The 14,857-nt window shown below is 37.0% G+C and overlaps 1 protein-coding gene across 1 annotated transcript in view; it reads right to left on the bottom strand.

Moving 5' to 3' along the window:
- PTGR1 (prostaglandin reductase 1) overlaps positions 1 to 1,072 on the bottom strand; it is a 35,467-nt gene extending 34,395 nt beyond the window's left edge. Inside the window, exon 1 of the mRNA XM_081282462.1 lies at positions 1,069 to 1,072. The gene's annotated coding sequence lies outside the window, so the exon portion shown is untranslated. The remainder of the gene's footprint in view (positions 1 to 1,068) is intronic.
- Positions 1,073 to 14,857: the final 13,785 nt, after the last annotated feature.

Below are 14,857 nucleotides of genomic sequence, written 5' to 3'. Positions count from 1 at the left end.
AAAGTAAAAAGTCACCTGGTTCAATGAACAGTTGTGCCAGCCTTGAACTTCCTACTTTGGATTTATTGTTCCAGAAAGAAGAACAAAGTGCTTTTTAAACCATGTGGTTTTGGTTTCTAGAACCATATACTGTAGGTCTGATCCAGAAAAGGAATGGGTGGAACCTGTGCCACCATGTTTTCTTTCCTCTAGATGAAAGAAGAACTATCTGGCAATTGATCAAGAAGCCACCTCTGCCTGTGAGGAGAGAATTTTCAAAACTTGCCTGGCATGTAGAAGTGGATTTTAGGGAAACAACTGCAGACCTCTAGCCCCATGACATTGTTAAACAGGATCGGTGTAAAGATTGTGTTATGGTTCAGATATGTAGTGTCCCCCCGCCCAACAAACTCATATGAGACAATTAAGAATGATCAAAAGTGAAATGATTAGGTTATGAGAATGATAACTGAATCTGTGGATTCATCCAATTGGATGGATTAACTGGGTGGTAACTCTAGGCAGGTAGAGTATGTCTAGGGGAAACAGGTCACTAGGGGTGTCACTTTGCGGTTTATATTTTGTCCCTGGTGAGCAGAGCTCTCTCTGTTTCCTGACTGTCATGTCCTGAGCTGCTTTCCTCTGCCATACCCTTCTGCCATGATGGCTTGCCTCAGCTTGGGCCCAGAGCTACACAGTCAGCCAGCCATGTTCTGGACCTCTGAAACCAGAGCCAAAATAAACTTTTCCTCTTCTAAGTTGTTCTTATTAAGTCTTTTGGTCACAGAGACTAACACAGATTTTGACATGGGATATATAGTACTGGCAAGTAGTAAGGCCCTCAAATATCATTTTTTTTCCTCTCCACTTTCACAACTTGTTTTTTTTTAACATTTAAAAATACACTTATTAAATACCTATTGTGAACAAAACATGTTTCAAGTATATCAGATAATCACAACACTTCTGCTTCTTGATATTGAAAGAACTAATAAAACTGCAGGTGTGAAAAGCCTTTGCAAAGTAAGAATTAGACAACTAAAATGTCAGGAATATGTGCCTGCTTGACATGAAATGGAAGGTATAGATAAGATCTGGCCAAACAGGTCAAACAGGATCTCTCTACCAATCATTTTGACTCATTATAGCAGCTAGTCAACTCATGATGATCAGACAAAGTCATGGCTGGTATGTACTCATTCACAGAGTCACAAGATAGAACAAAGGATCAAGGGAAACGATTGCCTTTGCTTTGTTCTGGGAAACCTTATATAGGCTTCCTCAAATATGTGTCTACTTAACATGAAATGGAAGGTATAGTTAAGATCTGGCCACACCAGGTCAAACAGGATCTCTCTGCCAATCATTTTGACTCATTGTTGCAGCTAGCCAACTCATGGTGATTAGGCAAAGTCATAGCTGATATATACTTAAACACAGAGTCACAGTATAGAACAAAGGATCAAGGGAAAAGATTGCTTTTGCTTTGCTCTGAGAAACCTTATTCAATTCAGTCTTCCGACCTTAAGCTTCAAAGAACTCTGATCTAGCTCTCTGAGGGAACAATTCACTTAGTAAAATCATGGAAATAATAAAATAATTATTTGCATCAAATGCCTGGTAGGAATTCCTCATGGATTTCTATGACAATGCATTTAAAAACTAGACAAAGTAGGCTCGGTGGCACATGCTTGTAATCCCAGTGAGAGGCTGAGACAGGAGCATTGCAAGTTCAAAGCCAGCCTCAACAACTTAGAGAGGCCCTAACCAACTTAGTGAGACCCTGTCTCAAAATAAAAGAGGCTGGGGATGTATCTCAGTGGTTAAGGACTGGATTCAATTCCTGGTACAAAACAACGAATAAAACAAAACAAAAAAACAACCTAGACGGATGTGTCCCCTTTTTGCTTCTTTACAACTTCCATTTTACTGGCCTGGTGAGATAGTTGTGATTTGTAATCTCAACCCCACTAGTGACTAGCTCTGTGATCTTGTTATTTTGTTTTTTTTGTTTGTTTTGTTTTTAATATTTTTTAGCTGCAGATGGACACAATACCTTTATTTTATTTGTTTATTTTTATGTGGTACTGAGGATCAAACCCAGTGCCTCATGCATGCTAGGCAAGTACTCTACCACTGAGCCACAATCCCAGCCCCCTGTGATCTTGTGTAAGCTAAGTGGGGCTGCGATTGGAAACCTAGTTAGTCTGCTCCAACACCCTGCATTTTTCTCTGTTCCATTCTACCTCTCAATACAGGTGAGGTAGATGCCTCTTATAGGTAAGACAAACTTAAGGAAGATCATAAATGTGGGATTTCTGTGTGTTACTCTCAGGAATGTGATTTCTGACATGCAAATATGCTGAAGTCTCCGAATGTCACTTTCATCCTGATTTTCCCTCCAGTCCCTCCTCCCACCCTCTTGTCCACTTGGCGAGTGTCTGATGTATGACACTAGTGTCTGAATGCCAACTTCTGTTCCAGATCATCTTTTTCCTCATGATGTCCTGGGCTTGGGTTAGGGCATAGAGAGTACATCTTTTTCTATCTTTCCATCTTTTTCTATCAGTAAGCAAGCAAGTATGCAAAATAAGTATACAAAACATGATGGGAACAAAAAAGAATGGGGTCATGTCAAAAAGACCCAAAAGCTACCCTATAGGAACTTCTATTGGCCAAATCTGAAACGATTTGAACATCAAAATAAAAAATGAAATGAACATATCAGCACCCACATAATTATCAATAACAGTTCATGTTAACTTATACAATAAATTACCATGGGTTCATAAATGCAGAGAAAAGGAAAATATCTTCCTGACAGTTGAATGCCAACTACTGAAGGTAGGTAGAATGACTGAATTAGAATGTCACCATTTTGCAATCATTTTATTAATAATTGATTCAGGCAATTATGGAGGTTGAAATTAATACATAAAAGTTTGATAAGGAACAGGATATTTTCATAGTGGATATTTGCAAGTATCTTATCATAGATTATTAAAGGAGGAAAAGGTCACTGTACAGTGAAAAATCTTGGCAGACAAGTGAGTAAGGCCAATATTGCCAATAATAAGATAAGTAGATATTATCTCTACTTTCTTATATTATGCCTGGAGAAGAACACAACATCAGTTCTGTGATATCCTGATGGAAATGCATAACCTGGGTTGAAACATGAGGAAATAACAGAAACATTTAAATTGAGGGATTTTCTACAAATTAACTAGCTTGTAATATAATCTTTAAAAGTGTCGAGATCATGGAATTCAAAGAAAGACTGAGGAACTATTCTAGATCAAAGGAGGCAAAATAGACATAGCAGACACATGGTGCTGAATGAGATTGCAGAGGGTGAAAGGATAATCATACAGACATAATTGAAATAACAGGTGAAATCTAAATATGAACTATACATTAGAGCAGGACTTGACAAACTATGGCCTTCAGGTAAAATCCAACTTATTGCCTATTTTTATATATCCTGCAAGGTAAAATGGGGTTTTTATTTTTTAAAAAAACTTGTAAAAACCATGAAATTTACCACCTGCACCATGTTTAAGTTTATTGTTTAGTAGTAAGTGGGTTCACATTGTTGTGTAACATCTCTAGAAATTTTTCATCTTACCTTTCGAAACTCTGTACCCACCAGAACAACTCCTACTTTCACCCTCCTCCAGTCCCAGGCAACCACAATTCAACTTTTCTTTCTGAGTCTGATTACTTTAGATACATCATATAAGTGGAATCATGCAGTATTTGTTCATGACTGGATTCTTTCACTAAGCATAATGTCCTCAAAGTTCATCCATATCATGATATTTGATAGGATTTTGTTCATTTCAGAGGCTATATAATTTTCTATTGTATATATACATTGCATTTTCTATATCTATTTATCCATCCAGGGACATTTTGGTTGGGATTACTGAATGATATGGTAGTTCATCAATTTTAATTTTTTGAGGAACCTCCATGCTTCTTTTCCACAAGGACTGTACCATTTTACATTTTACCAACACTGCACAATGGTTCCAGTTCTCCTTGCAAACACTTACTAGTTCCTGACAGTGATCATGGTAATGGGTCGGAGATAATACCTCCTTAAAGTTTTGATTTTCATTTACCTAATGATAGTGATCTTGAACATCTTTCAGATGCTTTTTGGTCATTTGTATATTTTCTTTGGAGAAGAGTCTAGTCAACTCCTTTGCCCATTTAAGAAAAAATATTTTTAGTTGTAGTTGGACACAATACCTTTATTTTATTTATTTATTTTTATGTGGTGCTGAGGATCAAACCCAGCGCCTTGCATGTGCTAGGCAAATGCTCTACCACTGAGCCACAACCCTAGCCAAATCTTTTGCCCATTTTTAATTAGAATTGGAAAGATACTGGTCACAGGACAGAAAAATCTCATTTAGGAAGAATAAGCTCAAGAGATCTATTTTACATAATGGTGAACACAGTTAATAAAAACATGTTATTAAAATTGCTGAGAGTGGGGGCCTGGGCTGTAGCTCAGTGGTAAAGTGCTTGCCTCGCATATGTGAAGCACTGGGTTGGATCCTCAGCACCACATAAAAATAAATAAAGATACTGTGTGTTCATCTACAACTAAATAAATAAATATTTTTTAAAAATTGCTGAGAGTGAATTTTAAGTGTTTTTATCACACACAAACAAATGTTAAATATATGCAGAACTTCATTTCCATCCTCTTAGGCTCTCAGCTGAGTCCAAGAATTAAATTTACATAAACTAGAGTAACAGGAGAGAAGCAGACCAGCTTATTTAATGCAAGTTTTATATGGCATAGGAGTCTCAATATGGAAACGAAGACCCAAAGAAGCAGAGTCAATTATATACTGAATTGGACAGAGAACAGTAAGTTATGACGAAGCAACTGAATTTCGTGAGCAACTACATTCACAAGGTCCGTGGAATTCTCTTGATCTTGAATTTTCATTCTTGAGTATAAAGATGTTGCATCTTTCATATGGGAATTTCATCTGCTCTTAAGAAATACCAGGAAGATGAGAGTGATCATCTTGCATCTGCTATCTTTTAATTTAAATAATCAATGTGCTAGAATGACATAGTCATCCCTCATAGGTAATGTGTGTTAAGTAGTTTGATTTAGCCCTTCCACAATGTATACATAAGTCAAAACAAATGTTGTATTTCATAAATATATATGTATATGTAAGTGTATATATATCACATATTGTTGATTAAAAATAAAATAAAAAATATAACCATGCAATGTCATTGTGATTAAGTATTTGCTCAATGAAATTAAGGTAAACTTAAATTAGGAGCCTCCTTGCAGTTCTAATCAAGTTCAGTTAAAATGTCTTTGAAACAGCCTCTGACTTGGCAATTTCCTTTTTCAATTTTTTTTTTGTAGTTGTAGATGGACAGCATGTTATTTATATACTGAATTGGATTTTTGTACGCAGTGCTAAGAATTGAACTTCACACATGGTAGGCAAGTGCTCTACCATTGAGCCACAGCCACAGCCCATGACTTGGCAATTTTCTATGAAAGAAATTCATTTAGGGAATGAATCAGGAATCAGGTTAAGCATTTTTTTTTTTTTTTAACAATTCACCTTTGTCGGGGCTGGGGATGTGGCTCAAGCAGTAGCGTGCTGGCCTGGCATGCATGCGGCCCGGGTTCGATCCTCAGCACCACATACAAACAAAGATGTTGTGTCTGTCGAAAACTAAAAAATAAATATTAAAATTCTCTCTCTCTCTCTCTCTCTCTCTCTCTCTCTCTCTCTCTCTCCATTAAAAAAAAATAACAATTCACCTTTGCCTTCTCAATTTGTTTATTTTAAAATGTGAGTATATGAAAATAATATTGAGTTTTCTTATCAAAGACCTTGGAAAGACTAATAGGTATTTGTATATGAGGTAGAAAGGGCAAAAAAACAAACTTGAATTCTGGCCTACCCTTTTACTTGCTGTGTACCTCTGGGTAAAGTCACTAAGAGAAGATGAGAGAATTTGGAACTCCCTATTTTAGAAGAAAAAAGTAAGGGAAGAATGGAGATAATGGGTCTGTGTTACATGCTGGAACCCTTCCCATGATCCCTTAATCACACAAAAATTATAAACAAAATTTCTAAATATTGGAATGAATCGGTTGTTTGTGGGTAAAGGGGTTAAATATATAACAATGTAGAAGGAGACAAGCCCATAAGTCACAGATATTGTGGGTGGACTTTGGACGATCGGGGAACAAAAAAAAAATTAAGTTTAATGCCAGGTTAATCAGAGCCGAAGAGGCTCCCACCACTGACTCTGGATTGTATTTGGGTTTTATTTGCCAAGTGGAGACATTGTTTAGATACTAGTTTGTAGTTATGAACTGGCAAAGGGGAGCCATTCTTCAATTAGGGTCTTTTCACGTTGGTTTTGTGAGTTATGTGGGAGGAGCAAAGGAGAAATTACTGCCAGCAATTACTCAGAGTCGTCCCGTTTTCTGAGGGGATTATGTTCCACATCCTTTAGTGGATGCTTGAAACCACAAATAAACCCTATATATACTACGTTTTTTTTTCTTACATGTACACACCTATAATAAAGTTTAGCTTAAAATTAGATACAGCAATAGGGCTGGGGCTGTAGCTCAGTGGCAAAGTGCTTGCCTAGCATGCATGAGGCACTGGATCCGATCCTCAGCACCACATAAAAATTAACAAATAAAATAAAGGCATTCTGTCCACCTACAACTACAAAAAAAATTAGACACAGCAAGAAATGAACAATAATAAGAAATAATAAAAGAACAATTATACAATATAATTGCTTTGGGATCATTACTAAGTAGAATAAAGGTTATTTGAACACAAGCATGATTACACTACAATAATTCATCTTATAACCAAAACAGCTGATGATGGCTAATTGGCAGGTAGTGTATATAGCCTGGATACAATGGGAAAAGGGGTGATTCATGTCTTGGGCAGGGTTGAGTAGGTGCCACAAGATTTCATCATGCTACTCAAAACAGTGTGCAATTGAACACTTATGAATGGTTTATTTCTGGAATTTTCCACTTAAAAGTTTTGAGCTGTGGTTGACGGTGGTATCTGAAACACAGAAAAACTATAGATAAGGGTGGGGGTCCTATTGTACCTGGATTTCTGTCTAGAAGATTGAGGGAGTTTCAGAGAGAGCTTTTTAGCAACTCTCAGGGAAGTCCTAATATCTTCATTCAAAATAATTTCAAAATGATATGAGGGGTTGAGAAATTGTAGGAAAAGAATGCTTTGTATGAAAGAGAGTCAAGTATCACAAATAACAGCGAGTGGTTTGTGGTCAAAGGAAAAAACAAGTGCTGGATGTTGGTTATCTATATATTTCTTTAGCCTGGACTCTTGGCCTCATGTTTGAGTTATAGCACAGGGGACACTAACAAAGAAAAAAATGAAAACTTAAATAAGTGGTATCACTAAACTCTCTGTAATGTACTGAGCAGCCTTGCTACTGTCACGAGCGGTTACTATGACTCATTCTGAGGCACTGTTAGATTCCATCAAATCTATTTTATTGATGCTCATCGAACTTTAGATACACATGCTAAGTCCTGAGCGTTCACTTCTGACATGTCTTAAGTCCAGGTTGCTGAACTCGATCTGAGCCGGAGGAGTCTGGCACAAGGAGGACAACAGTGATGGAGGTCTTGGTCTCTCTATCCACGTCCTGTTAGTCTCCCCAACCTCCAAAAAGCTGGGTTTTTAAGTCATAGTTCAGTTGTGTTTGCAGCTGATAACTGAGTGAGCTCTGGGGTCTACACCCAGGTGTATACTCTTATGTCACTAACTTAAATCTATTTAAGTTCTGTGGTTTATCTAAGTTTTGCAGTTTACACTACATTATGGACATAATGCTTATAGTCTTTATCTAACACACACACTCATTAATATAATTCACAGTCAATAATCCTATAATATTTTTCTGGTACTTATATCAGCTACTAAGCAGCTTCCACATGGATGGCAGATGGCACTGTCAACTTTGACCATATTAGACACACTGAGATTAATTGACCTAACCACATGTATTAAGAATGTCCAAGATTACTGCCATGTTTGGAGGGCTACTAGAAGGATTCCCAAGATTTAGTGTACTGTTTCACATCAAAGATTTATTACAGCAATTTGGTAAGGAGGGAAAAGAATCAGGAAGAGTCTGGAGACACCCATAGGTGAGTATCCCTAAGCTCTCTTCCCATGAGGGATGATGTAGGGGCACCCCCTTTCTCCACAGAAAAGTCTTAACTGGGTTTCTCCAGAAATCTCCACCATGGCTGATTTTAGGACTGTCAGCAAAAGAGTCTCTACAAAAGAGTTCAATGTAGATAAACTTCCTATCTTCGTGTTGTGCTGTCTTACTTGGCCACTGGCTGGGAAGAAATCAGCACTCCAGGTGCTGGACACCCACTTACTAGTTTTTCACAAACATGTATCCAGTGTAGTAGTCTGTAGAAATGTGCAAACAAGGACTCTGGCCTTGAGCTGGCTTCACAGAGATGGCTACATTTCTGATAAGAGAAGTTACCAATCGGGCTCCATGGTAACAGCTGGCAGGGGGAGGAAAGAAAGGGGAGAAGAAGCTCTCCCCTTCTCAGGTGCTGTCCTTGAAGGGTTAACTTGCCCAGAACAGTGATAGAAAAAGCTGCTTTTATGTGGGCTGGGGATGTGGCATGTGTGGGGCGCTGGGTTTGATCCTCAGCACCACATAAAAAATAAAATAAAGATGTTGTGTCCACCAAAAACTAAAAAATAAATATTAAAAAATTCTTTCTCTCTCTTAAAAAAAAAAGAAAAGAAAAAGCTACTTTTATGTGAACTTCTGCAGACTGTGAACTTCTGAGCCCCTTCCCTTACATGCTGGGTATAAAGTTCTGAAACTACTTGAACTTGGAGTTCAGGGGATTGATTGATTATAGCAAAAGCTGCCCTCTGAACCTGGCTACAGCTGAATAAAACTGTTCCCTGCTATCTTTGGTGCCTTGCCTCATCTGTCTCTACAACAATGACACAGCAAATTCTTCCCTCTGCAATGAGAATGTGTCCCCTCAACAATAAGTACTGAGGAAGAACTTGAACTGCAGGTTAGATGTGTTAGCTCATATTTTGGCTTAAAGTCAAGGGGAATGAGAATCAGATTACGTGGAATTTAGAGGTGGTACTCTATGGAACATAGGTCAGAAGCTCTGTCACTGGTGCTTAAATGAAGACGTTTCTGAGGAAGGTTTCATCAGGGTAGAAACTGCTGAGGAAGCATGAGTTGAGCCTTTCCCTCCCCAACCATCCATGAATTAATCACACGAAGTACAACATATTCTGGCCCCATCTACTTTGTTGATCTCAGAATATTCAGAAAATGGTAAAAATCACACAGTATGAGTTACAATCATCTCATGTTCCTGTCCTGATGTTTTTCAAGTTTAGTTTTTCTGTAGAGTTTCAGAAAGAGAAAGAGTTATTTTTAGGTTTGGGTTTAAACCAGATGGCTTCCTCATTTTGAGAGGGGGGGGGGGCAGGGAGAAAATCCACAAAATTTATCTGTGAAAAGGAACAAATAGGGAAGATAGATATAGGATTGTTTTTGACATGTCCTCTTTCCTGTTATCTAATGCCTCAAAAACTTGAAATTAATCTTGTAAATTCAACAGGTGTACTTAGATTTTTCTTTTTACATCTTTCAAGAAAGACTAATTCAGTTTCTTTCTTCCTATTATATAGAAAACCAAGAATTTCGTTTTGTGTTCAAAATGATTAAACCATGAGTTCAATTTTGTTCCATTTTCTTTTTATATGTTTCAAACAGGAATACCTAGACTCACAGTCAGAGACCTTTTCTGTCTGGCAAGTGACCTTAAACAGTTTATGTACTGGTTGCTTAAACATAACCAGACAGGCCATGGTCAGAGATGATCACAAAGTTTGTGCACAAATTCAATTTCCTATGACAAAAATAGTTGATAATTGGGAGTGAAAAAAGTCAGTTTTCCTTGTGATGGTTTAGCTATGAGGTGTCCCCCAAAACTCCTGTATTAACACAGGAATGTGAAATGATTGAATTGTGAAAGCTGTAATCCATCCCAGTTTGAATGGATTGACAGGGCAGTAGCTGTAGGCAGGCGTGCGTGGTGTGGCTGGAAAAGGTGGGTCTCTGGGGTGTGTCCTGGAAGGGTGTACTTCCCTATGGCCCTCTCCTCCACATTTCCTGATACCAGCCTTGAGCTGAACTGCTTTCCTCTACTGGGTCCTTCTTCCATGGTATCCTGCCTCACCTTGGGCCCAGAGCAGTAGAGTCAGTATGGAATGAGACCTTGAAACCATGAGCCCCAAACAAACTTTTTTTCCTTTAAATTGTTCTTATTTGGTATTTTGGTTACAGTGATGCAAAATCTAACTAAAGCACCTTTAACAAGTATTTTCCCCTTATTAATTTTAAGTAGTCTTGGGGTTGCAACATCACTAACTTTACTAAGCAAATATTTACAAAGCACGTTAGTTATAAATAAGAGAGCAGGTATGAATTTAAACTAGACAAGTTTTTTCTTTTCTTGGAGATTATCTAGAGATTCTTTGTCATTGATGTTTCTAAAATCCTTAAATAGAAGCAATTCTCATATTGGTAAACCACTGCATTCATAAGTCACACGGGCATGTATGCTGGCACTTCAATCCAACCAAGGCCAAAGTACCCTCAATACCAAGAACTGGTCACATTTGCAGCATCAGTATTTGTAGTAGTATGGTGACAGTGACACCTGCAATAGGCATGGGGGTATAGCTAAGCCTCTTGGTCAATTCCCTCTGAAACACTAGAATGAGGAGAAGAATATGTCAGTGAGTAGACAAGCTGGTGACAGAATACCCTACTCGTCACAAAAAATTTCAGGTTGCTAGAGACCCTGTGGAGCAGATGTGGACCATTCAAGAAATGTTGTTATTATTATTATTATTATTATTATTATTATTATTATTATTTTATGAACCTCATTTGAAACTCTAGGTTGGTGTGGCCTGGATAACATATATACAGCACCAGAATTAATGTCTTTGTGCATACCTCCTTTTCCATGTTTGGAATTTTTTTCTTATGGTAGAAAAGTATTGGGCCAAGAGTATGAGTAATTTCTGGGAATTGAAACAATGCTTGAGCTCCTCAATTACAGGTACTACAATCACCACATTACTTTGCAAACAGTTATCCCAATTATTAATTTATGCAATCCCAAGGAAAGTGTGAACTGTCCTCTTTCACCCATTTTGCTAAAATTGGCTATTGCAAATTTTACAATCTTTGCTAATTTTGTCAGGTAAATATCATTTGAGGCTAATATTTGCATTCCTAGGATTACTAGCCAAATTAAATATCTCCTTTTCTGTCAACTGGTTTGATTTCTTTTTCTGAGAATGCCTATTGAAGATTGTTGTTGGTTTAAAAAAAATTTTTTTAAATTAGCTATACATAAGTATAGAATGCATTATGCACTACATAAGTAGAATGCATTTATGCACTTTGATATATCATACATAGATGGGATATAATTTCTCAATTTTTGTAAGTGTACATGTGCAGAATCATATTGGTCATGCAGTCACATATATACATACATTAATAATGTCTGTTTCATTCTACTATCTTTCCTATCCTCACATCCCCTCCCCTTTCCTCTCATCACTTCCCCCTACCTAATCTAAGGTAATGCTATTCTTTCCTAGCATCTCCTGCCTTATTGTGAATTAGCTTCTGCATATTAGAGAAAACATTTGGCCCTCAGTTCTGTGGGACTGGCCTACTTCACCCAGCATGATATTGTCAAACTCCAACCATTCACTGGCAAATGGCGTAACCTCACTCCTCTCCAAAGCTGAGAAATACTCCACCGAGCATATACACCACATTTTCTTTATCCATTCATCTATTGAGAAACACCTAGCTTGGTTCCATAATCTAGCTATTGTGAATTGAGCTATAAACATTGATGTGGCTGGGTACTATAGCATGCTGACTTCAAGTCCTTTGGGTATAAACCAAGGAGTGGGATAGCTGGGTCAAATGGTGGTTCCATTCCCAATTTTCTGAGGAATCTCCATATTGCTTTCCGTAGTGGTTGCACCAATTTGTAGTCCCACCATCAATGTGTAAGTGTACCTTTTCCCACATCCTCGCCAACATTTATTGTTGCCTGTATTCTTTTTTTAATATTTATTTTAGTTTTTGGCAGACACAACATCTTTGTTTGTATGTGGTGCTGAGGATCGAACCCGGGCCGCACGCATGCCAGGCCAGCACGCTACCGCTTGAGCCACATCCCCAGCCCCTTGCCTGTATTCTTGATGATTGCCATTCTGACTGGAGTGAGATGAAATCTTGGAGTAGTTTTGACTTGCATTTCTCTAATTGCTAGAGCTGTTGAACACTTTTTCATATATTTGTTGATCAATTGTATTTCTTCTTTTGTGAAGTGTCTGTTCAGTTCTTTAGCCCATTTATTGTTTTTTTTTTTTTTTTTGGTGTGTGTGTGTGTGTGTGTGTGTGTGTGTGTGTGTGTGTTTTGAGTTCTTTATATATCCTAGAGATGAATACTTTATTGGAGGTGCATGTGGTAAATATTTTCTCCCAGGCTGTAGACTCTCTCCTCACATTATTGTTTCCTTTGCTGAGAAGAAGCTTTTAAATTTGAATCCATCCCATTTATTGACTCTTGATTTTACTTCTTGTGCTTTACGAGTCTTGTTAAGGAAGTCAGATCCTAGCTGAAATGGTGAAGATTTGGGCCTATTTTTTCTTCTATTAGCCACAGGGTCTCTGTTCTAGTGCCTAAGTCTTTGACCCACTTTGAGTTGATTTTTGTGCAGGATGAGAGAGAGGTTTCATTTCATTTTGCTACATATGGATTTCCAGTTTTGCCAGCACCATTTGTTGAGTAGGCTATCTTTTCTCCCGTGAATGTTTTTGGCACCCTTGTCTAGTATGAGATAACTGTATTTATGTGGGTTTGTCTCTGTGTCCTCTATTCTGTACCATTGGTCTACAAGTCTATTTTGGTGCCAATATCATGCTATTTTTGTTACTATAGCTCTATTGTTTAAAGTCTGGTATTGTGATGCCTCCTGCTTCACTTTTCTTGCTAAGGATTGCTTTAGCTATTCTAGGTCTCTTATTTTTCCAAATAAATTTTGGGATTGCTTTTTCTATTTCTATGAAGAATTTCATTGGGATTTTAGTAGGAATTGCATTAAATCTGTATAACACTTTTGGTAGTATGACCATTTTGACAATATTAATTCTGCCTATCCAGGAGCATGGGAGATCTTTCCATCTTCTGAGGTTTTCTTCAATTTCTTTCATTAGTGTTCTGTAGTTTTCATTATAGAGGTCTTTCACCTCTTTTGTTAGATTGATTCCCGGGTATTTTATTTGTTTTGAGGCTATTGTGAATGGAATAGTTGTCCTAATTTATCCTTTAGTGGATTCATCACTGATATATAGAAATGCATTTGATTTATGAGTGTTGATTTTATCACTGCTACTTTGCTGAATTCATTTATTAGTTCTATAAGTTTTCTGGTGGAATATTTTGGATCTTCTAGGTATAGAATCATTCATCAGTAAATAGTGATAGTTTGAGTTCTTCTTTACCTATTTGTATCCCTTTAATTTCTTTCTTTTGTCTAATTGCTCTGGCTAGAGTTTCAAGGATGATGTTGAATAGAAGTGGTGAAAGAGGATTGTTCCAGTTTTTAGAGGGAATGCTTTCAATTTTTCTCCATTTAGAATGATGCTGGCCTTGGGTTTATCATATATATCTTTTACAATGTTGAGGTATGTTCCTATTATCCCTAGTTTTTCTAGTGTTTCGAACATGAAGGTATGCTGTATTTTGTCAAATGGTTTTTCTGCATCTATTGAGATGATCATATGATTCTTGTTTTTAAGTCTATTAATATGATGGATTACATTTATTGATTTCTGTATGTTGAACCAACCCTGTTTCCCTGGGACGAATCTCACTTGATCCTGGTGCATTATATTTTAAATATGTTTTTGTATGTGATTTGCCAGAATTTTATTTATTTATTCATCAGGGATATTGGTCTGAATTTTTCTTTCCTTGATGTGTCTTTGTCTAGTTTTGTATCAGATGATATTAGCCTCATAGAATGAGTTTGGAGGTGTTTCTTCCTTTTCTATTTCATGGAATACTTTGAGGAGTATTGGTGTTAATTCTTCTTTGAAAGTCTTTTAGAATTTGGCTGAGGATCCATCTGGTCCTGGGCTTTTCTTGGTTGGTAGGCTTTTGATTGCATTTTCTATTTAATTACTTGAAATTGATCTGTTTAAATCATGTATGACCTCCTCATTCAGTTTGGGTAGGTCATATGTCTCTAGAAATTTGTTGATTTCTTTGATACTTTCTATTTCATCAGAGTATAAATTTTCAGAATAGTTTCTAATTATCTTCTATATTTTAGACATGTCCCTTGTGACATTTCCTTCTTCATCTTGTATTTTAGAAATTTGAGTTTTCTCTATTTTTCTCTTCATTAGCATGGCCAAGGGTTTATCTATTTAATTTATTTTTTCAAAGACCCAACTTTTTGCTTTGCAAATTTTTTCAATTGTTTCTTTTGTTTCAATTTCATTTATTTCAGCTCTGATTTTAATTATTTCCTGTCTTCAACTGATTTTGGTGTTGTTCTTCTTTTTCTAGGGCTTTGAGATATAGTGTTAGGCCATTTATTTGTTGACTTTTCTTCTTCTTCTTCTTCTTCTTCTTCTTCTTCTTCTTCTTCTTCTTCTTCTTCTTTTTTTTTTTTTTTTTTTTTTGGTGGTGCTG

The sequence above is a fragment of the Spermophilus citellus genome, assembly GCF_964194105.1.
Source record: "Spermophilus citellus genome assembly, chromosome: 2".
NCBI lineage: Eukaryota > Metazoa > Chordata > Mammalia > Rodentia > Sciuridae > Spermophilus > Spermophilus citellus.
This window is presented reverse-complemented; position numbering and strand designations above follow the sequence as displayed.